General features: G+C 47.4%; 1 long non-coding RNA gene across 1 annotated transcript in view; it reads left to right on the top strand.

Moving 5' to 3' along the window:
• The first annotated feature begins 3,484 nt into the window (after positions 1-3,484).
• LOC108446551 overlaps positions 3,485-8,317 on the top strand; it is a 25,120-nt gene continuing 20,287 nt past the window's right edge. Inside the window, exon 1 of the long non-coding RNA XR_001861759.1 lies at positions 3,485-4,229. This is a non-coding gene — a long non-coding RNA (uncharacterized LOC108446551). The remainder of the gene's footprint in view (positions 4,230-8,317) is intronic.

Below are 8,317 nucleotides of genomic sequence, written 5' to 3'. Positions count from 1 at the left end.
TTCACAACTGCAACAAGAACAGACTGTGTCTAGCCACAGATTGAGTGTGCTGCCAGGCCATTAGCTTTTGTTCATTCTGCTGTTTAGGAGGCACCTTTAATTATTTTTTTTTTCTGTATTGCAAAGTGAGAAATACTTAGCATTTATTTAATTAGCTTGGCTACAATACAGACGTTCCATGATTACAAACCAAAGTCACTAAAACCCTAACGTGAATGGTACTTTTTTGTCCCATTGGAAATTAAAAATCAGTTGCACTATGATTAAATTGATTCCGGGTGGTTTCTTTTGAGCAATTATGTTCAAAAACTGTCTGCCAGTCCAATTTGCTATCAAATCTCACTTTATCGCTAGCATTCCACATGCAGGTGCATAGACAATATAAACCCAAAGTCCTACAGAATTATCATCCTTTTGTAGGAATGAAACGCTGATTGTTTATTATCTGATTTAATTTCTGGCGGTTAAATCTGAGCAGTCTGATTTAGCAACATTTTCAATCAACCTTACAAATATTTGAATGCATTTATGTAACAATTAATGTGCAAAATAGCGTGGAGCAAAGTCAGCTCGTTTTTTCTGCTTCAGTCAGGGCACCCAATTCCTGTCCCCTAAGGAGTGGGATGTTCTCAGGGCAGCCTGGTGTGGGACTACATGTGAAAGGAGATGTGGTGCTGTCCTTTGGAGAAGGGCACCATGAGGCTGTAGCAGCCCCTCTCCTCTCTGAAGAGCAGGAGCGGTGCCATGATGGGGTGGGAAGCTCTGGGCATTCAAACAAAAGAAGTGGACATAGTTAAAAGGATTTTCTGATATTTGTTTAGCTTGGGGCCACCAGCGAAAGGGGCTGGAAGCAGGGCTCCCCTGGGATGAATTTGGGACCTCAGCCCAGTCTCGTGCTAGTGCACCTGAAAGTGGGACTGCACCCCTCGGACCGTGCTGGCAGCTGAGAGTGAAGCTGAGGCTGGCTGCAGGGCAGGAGCTGCTACATGGGACACAGTCCTGCTGCCCCTCTTGGGCATGGTGAAACCAGGTCACCAAAGAGAGCTCATTTGTGAATTCAGGTCACTAGAACAGCTCTAACATCACACTGTATGACTTTACTTATCAGAGGCATTGGATGGATTCAATATTGCCCATAAGCTCTCAGTCATCTCTGCTCCAAGCCATGAGGCACCATCCCTGTTTGGAGACAGGTGGAGGTAGCTCCCATGGCAGTGGATTGGAGCTGTGCCAGCTGATGGAGCGGGGATGGGGCATCTCTGAGCTTCGCTGGTGGCACTTCTTGCTGTTAGAGGTGACTGAGTGCAGACTGGGATGGCTCTGGCATCATTTTTGCACAGCCACTGCTGTTCTGGATGCCTCCCTTCCCCTCTGCACAGCAAGCTGTAGTTGGTAGTGATGCTGTTGACAAAGAGGTGACTCATTTCCACCACCAGATCTCTCTCACACAATGCATCTATATCCTGTTTAATTTCACACCTATCCTGCTTGCTTAGTTACACAGCATCACTGTTCTGTTTGGTGAAATTTTGATTGTATTATAAGGAGTGAATTTTTATATTATATTATACTATGTGATAATTGCTCATTTAATTTTAACTTGGTAATACATTTGTACTGCAAACAGTTATGAAAATTACTTATAAGAGTGTTTCAACTAGATGTGTAATTTGAGGATACAAATTTAATATGCTATACAAACCCTTATGGGGCAGAATTGCTGTGCCCTTACTCAGGTAAATGGAAGTTTACTTGAGCACAGAAGCATTTACAACCCAGGGAGTATTTTGAGACCACTGCTTAATTATGATAATTGCTACCCGTAAGTCAAAAACTCGGATGTGGTGTATCACCAGGTCTGTTCCTGGCTTTGCTGCAGATGGGCAGTGCAGTGTTGAGCAAGGAGCACACAACCCGAGCTGTGCACCTCCTACTCACCCCTGAGAGGAGTTACTCATGCTGCTCGTTTTGCCACAGGAGTAATGAGGAGATGAACACCCCTGTTTTCACCAAATACTCAAGAGTTCCTCAGGTGGATGTTGTCAGAGTAGAAGCCACATCACTCCATTATGTTGCCTATTTTTTTGGCCTGGACTAAAGTGTTGCACCCAGCAGAGGTCTGATACCAGAGCACTGGGAGCTTTGTGCATCTCCCTGCCAGCACCCCACTCAACCTGCCCCTGAACATCCCTCCATGAGCCACAACGTTCCTGGGTACACTCTCCTTATCCTCCCAACCCTCTGCTCCTCTTGCTCCCACTGAACTGGCACTTTTAAATTATTCCTGTCCTTAGTATAATTTAATGAAGGAGCTGAGGGAACAGACAGGGATAGGGGGAAGATCAGTGGGAGATGCTTAGATGGCACTGAAGGTCTTGTCAGCCATGGGGAGGCCCCATGGCAGGCTGGCTGCACAGCTTGCAGCTTTCCCAGCTGGAAAGTGTCTGCCCTATACAGAGTAAAAAGTTGCTCTCCTTCTGTCTCTGTTTCCATAGTGGATTTTAGTATTGTAGATACTGATTGGATGAATGACAATGAAAGAGACTTTTCAGAGCACCTGGAGGTTTGGTAGGTAATATAATTTGGCTTGCTGTGAACACTTGTACTTGAAATTTCCAATTTCAGTGTGGAATTAAATTTTGACCTCATCAGCATACCTGACTTAGCACTACTAGCAGGTTTGCCAACCCTTTATTTAATGTTCTGATCTATTGTTTGTTTCAACTCTAGCAAAACCCTTCCTTTTCTGTAGCAAAGTGTGGCAGTCAAGCTAAACAAATATCAGAAAATCCTTTTAACTATGTCCACTTCTTTTGTTTGAATGCCCAGAGCTTCCCACCCCATCATGGCACCGCTCCTGCTCTTCAGCCTCACAGCAAAGGCACCTCATTTCTGCTGATCCTGGTGCCCAGAGGCACCTTGCTCTCAGCATCTGGATCCTGCCTGCAAAAAACCATCATGCCTTGGCCCCTTGGGTTTCAGGCAGCTGCCCATTCCTCTCCTTGCTCCTGCTCTGTCAACCTTCTCGCTTGTAGTCTCAGGACCTGGGGCTGCACCCGCGGTCACCCCAGCAGCACAGGATCACACCCTCCTCCTAAGTCAAGTGCAAAGTCAGAGGCTAAGCAGAGATTAGGGATCAGGTATTTTAGTCAGTGGACATCCTAAGAACTTGATCCAAACAGCTTGGCTTAAAATAAATAACCCATTTTCAATCAGGTTTCTCTTCTGACAGGCAGAGCTCCATGAACACAGAAAAAAGTAGGAGGATGAGGCCAGGCTCTGGGGCAAATCCACCAGAGTCGTGCATGGCAGTGATACAATACCAAGCAACAGGGACTCACTAATACTAAATGGTTCTTGGGTTAAGCAATGTGTCCTGGTTTTCCATCCATGTAGTATGCAAGTAGCCAAGTTCCACTGTCAGTTTGGGTTCCTGTTGGGACTATTCCTGTAAGGCAAATCTCAGAGGAGAAAACTCAAGGGATTAACAGGATTTCTTTTCCCAGTGGTATTGCTGGATTTCGAATGAGGCCTAAAATGTTGCTGATGCTAAAAGTATGTACACTTTTAGCTTCCCAGGCTTAGCCATGCCCTTTAATAATCTTTAATGATCTGATTCCTCTGCAGTACCAACAGTAATAACAGCATTGGGGTGGTGCCAGGAGATGATGAGCCATCCTGGTTACACTTGAGGGCTTCAAGAAGACAGACTTCTACTGCTCCTGCCTAAGAAAAATGGGTCACTTTTAACTCCAGTAACCAAATCCTACTCCCCCTTAAGCTGCCAAGTGCCTTCTCCCACAAGATCCTACCTGCCACACTCTGTGCCCCATGGGGTGCTGTGTGCCTGCTTTGCCTGCACTTGCAGCCCAGCTACAAATGTGGTTTTTCCCCAGTCACCGTGCTGTCTCATGAGCTGCGGGGATCTGAAAGGGTCTGGAGAACACGCTGGCACTCCAGCCCCTGGAGGCAGGCCATTTGCACCCTGCTGAAGCCTCTGGTTTTGCCAGGCACATGACAAAGTTGGCTGCCGTGTGTCATCATGGTGAAGAGGATCTGAACAAGAGCCCATTCCACGGGCGGGCTGCAGTGCCAGCACACAGGATTGGAGCTGCTGGGGCCCACTGCAGGGAGGGCCCAGAGAATAGAGACAGTGAGCAGTCTCTCCTGTGTTTGCAGTGTGGAAAAAGGGCTTCTGAAGGCACCTCACGCTTCTGACAGTTCCTCAGGTATGTTGCAATCCTTTGAAATCAAAGCCTCCTCACGTGTGCAGTTTCTGCACTTCTCCCTTGGTGCTGTTCTCCCTCTCTCCTGGTGCCGATGCTGCCTCCTTCCCCGACCGGCAGATGAGAACTTGGTTTCAGTGCACTTCCCTTTGGCCAGTATTTTTTAAAGTCAGCTGCTGACCAGCCTGTTGTTCAGCCAGGTGACTCCTGAGGCAGGTACTCCTAAGTTTTCTCTTTCACAAACTCCCGGGATGGCTCTCTCACAGCCAGCCACTTGTTCCCACCCACTGCTTGCTACTGTGGGACACAGCAGTCAGTGCTGCCGGACTGACTGAGCGCAGCCAGCCCGGGATGCAGGAAAGCTCTCGACTCTTGCTGGAGCCACTGGAGGGTAGTTCATGGCATGACATCACCAGCACAGCGCAGGCATGAGCAATGACACAGAGGGGAATCGGGGCTTGGATGCCAGGGGGAGGAGGGAACAGGAAGAAAAAGAGAAGGAAGAAGGAGATTTGTTCTCTGTTTTCTTTGCTGCGAGTCTCAGCAGCACACCCTCGCTGTGTTAGAGAGGGATCTCTGGTTTAGGGACACTGTAAAACACACAGATTGAAAGGGAAACCACCACACTGCCTTGCTCCTAATCAAACCCTGATTTATTGCAGCATCTTCATTTCCTCCAGGTAGTGGGAAGCTTGAACTCAGCTCTTGTCTTAATTCGCCCTGGTGCATCACCAGCTCCTCTCCCTTCTGGCACCAGCAGGGGCTCTCCCCAGGGTTCTCCGCCTCCGGGCACCACGCCCGGGCTGCTGTGCCATGGTACATTAGAGCATGGCTTACCCTGTAAGCCCCACTAATCCCTCCAGGGCAGGAAAACACTGTTTAACAGGAGGGATGCCGCAGAACGCAGAGACTGTGGCGTGCAGACACCACGGTTAACAGGGGTGCCCCAGACTCCTAATCCCCGGGTGTTACCACTGCCAATAGGTTTCTGGGGGGTTCTGAGGACACCCGGGCCCAGCTGAAGGACGCAGATTTGAACCCGAGGTCTCCAGGGCTGCAGCCACAGCTCAGTCCCTGCTCGTTGTCCACACCTCATCACAACCACCACGTTCAAAGAGTCTCGAGATGCTGTTCCCACATGGAGAGTTCCTTTCTTTTTCACTGATTTATTGAACAGAGTAGGGTGTCCTGACATCCCTTAGGATTTCTAGGGAAGGTATTTAAAAAAAAACCCTTGGATCTGTAGGTTTCCATTAAAATAATGGCACCAGGCAAAGTATAAATGCTTAGGCAGACAAAGATAAGCATTGGTGCTGTGGCTCTCTATTTAAATCAGACCCACACAAACGCCGGTCTGGACAGGAGAGACCCAAAGTCTTTCTTGTTCATTACGTGAGCCTAAGCAGAAGACCTTTATTTGAAGCTTATTTCTGCTTTCATATGTCACAGCAGCAGTATTCTCCAGCAGTGGAGGGCAGCTTTTCTCTAATTTTAGATCTTTCTCTCGGAAGATGGCAACTGACAACGGAGACAGGCCTCTGAAAAGGACGGATTTGAAGGCTTGCCTTTTTACTAAAGATGTACAAGCTGTGCAGCGCGGCAGTTCTTGCGAGATCAAACCGAGTGGATTTCAGATTCAAATCCCACCCTACTTTGAGGTCAGACTCCAGGCAATGTGTCCCAAGCTGCTCACCAACAGAAAGGCAGGCATCGTTTTTTTTAGCAAAAAGATACATATTGTGAGAGCTAAGGAAGGGGAGCAGGAGCAGGGATAAATGATTTACCCGTTGAGGAAGTCAAACAGATGCTTTATTGTCTCCCAGGGCTCCAGGCTGGATACATCAATTTCTAAATAGGGCTTGCTGCACCTCAGTGGATCGTTTCGGGCTACAAATTGTCCCGCAATGTTCAAGGTAAAGCTTCTCTGTTTCCCTCCCGAACAGCTCATTGCACCTGAGAAAAGGCAGAGCCAGCCCACAACATGGGCAGAGGTAGGAAACGCCCCACCAGGTCAGCCGCGATCCCCCTTTTTTGTGTCCACACTGTGTCTGATGGGCTTTCAATAGCAAGCTTAGGAGACATCTCAACAGCTTGCTCTGCACCGTCTCAATTACTAAGAGAGAAAAGTTTCCACAAATAGGGAGTCAAAGTGGGCAAGCAGAAGCTGCCAGCTGAGTTACCCATAGAGGTGAGTTAATTTTTCTTCTGTGGAGCTCCTCCCTCATTACAGATGTGTCACCCTTTGTGTCCTCACTTGGGGCAAGTGATGTGTTCTCCCCGGGGCCCTTTTTTTGTCATTAAGAAGGCAATGTAAAGTATCTATCTGTGTATCTGCCTAATCTCATTCCGGCTGTTGCTGTGATGGCTAGATAACAGATATGAAAATTAGGGCTTGTCTAGCAAAGCTCAACTCTCCTGAATGACTTCCAAGAGGGAGTGACCAATCTCTAAGGCACACAGGGCTGCCCTGACAGGCAGCAGCCTGGAGACCAAGCTTCCAACTCCCATATATGTTTGCATTCATTTCTGTGTAATTTTTAAAAGGAGTGTCATATTGGATTTTGTTCAGGTGCACATTCATCATATATCAATGTCTCATGGAGCTTCAAATTTTAAAGGGATGTTATAAGGCTAAAAATAATCTTGGCTGGTTTCCCCTTTGCTAATCAGGTGCTGACGGCCACACAAGCTGAGTGGGAAATGCCTGTCTCTGGTTTGCACTCCTTTTGCTCAGGAGATGGAGACAGGGCAGAGCTCAACATCTCTCAGCAGGGTTCAGAACCATGGACCATAAGCAAATTTTTCTTGGAGTGTTGAGCAATTCGTTCTCTAACTTAACAGACGGAATTTTAAATATCTAATTTAGCTTTCCGCTGCATGTTATTAGCCTTTTTTTCCCCTTTCAGTTTGAATTGTAAAAGAGAAAAAAAGAGAGAGAAAAAAAAGAGAGAAAAAAAACCTAGGCTTCCCTTGGTACCCAGGCCCTCAGTTTGTTTTCCTTTTCAGTCTGATGCACAAGGATCCAGTAAAGATTTGCAAATGCTGCTGGAGAGTGTTCATTTACATCAGAACATGCTGTTTGCAACTGATTTTTAAAGACCCACTCTCCTTCTCTACTAATTTTACACTGTGAAATAAAATCGTGCAAAAATAATACATACAATGATTTTGACAGCAAACTAAATAGGGCGCTCTGTAGGAGATGCCATCACTGAGTTTGCCCATTTTGTTTAGCTGAGAAGGAGCAGGGGAACACTTGCTTTAAGAAAAATCACTCTCCAAAGGACAGCAGCTGGGGAAGTGGAGGCTGGTAAGCAGTTGCTGACTGAAGATTCCTAAGCCTGGGAGCACTTACTACAGGCAGTTTTCCCTTTGGAGGGTGCGAAGCTACGTGTGGTACTCTGCCACCCAAAGGGGAAGAGTTTCTTATCCTCCCAAGAGGAACCTTTCCAGTGGCTCACTGTCCCCTGCCAGAAAAAAAGCACATATCTGTCTTCATCTTGCTCCTCTCCTTAAATTGAGAGTGCCTTGCAGTGCCATCCTGTCTTTAGAATGACTTGGGGAACACGCCTACAGACACATCTTGGCAAAGAGGGGAAAGGGAGGAGTGCAGAGCAGGCAGTCATGGCAAAGACTGTTGTTTTGTACAGGGAGCAAAATGAAGCAGAGATCTTCATGTGCAAAAAAAATAGCAAATGCAAAAAAAAAAAGAGGAAAAAAAAGGAAAGGAAAGAAGTGCAACCCATAGACATAGCATCATAGAAATCTTACACTTGTCTGTGTACTGGGGCCTCCTGTGGTGAGACCATACGTGGAATAGAGACTGCTAGTATTGTTCAGATAGACATGACACTCCCTTCCTCTGCTTCTGCTGGGAAAAACACCCCGAGGTGGTGGAGAAGGCAGTTTTTCCAAGAACAGGAGCACATCCCTGTCAGCCCCGATGAGGGGATGCCTGGGTGACCTGAACACCCCTTTCCCCTCTCCCCATCTGATTTATTGCGAGGTGCTCTCAGCGGTGCCATTTCCCCCCCGATCCCAGGGGGCTGCATCCTGCCCAGCGCCCCTGGGACGGCTCCAGAGCAGGCATT

This window comes from Corvus brachyrhynchos, unplaced genomic scaffold (assembly GCF_000691975.1).
Source record: "Corvus brachyrhynchos isolate BGI_N302 unplaced genomic scaffold, ASM69197v1 scaffold34, whole genome shotgun sequence".
Classification (NCBI taxonomy): Eukaryota; Metazoa; Chordata; class Aves; order Passeriformes; family Corvidae; genus Corvus; species Corvus brachyrhynchos.
Note: the sequence above shows the minus strand (reverse complement) of the source record. Positions and strands in the feature narration are given on the sequence as shown.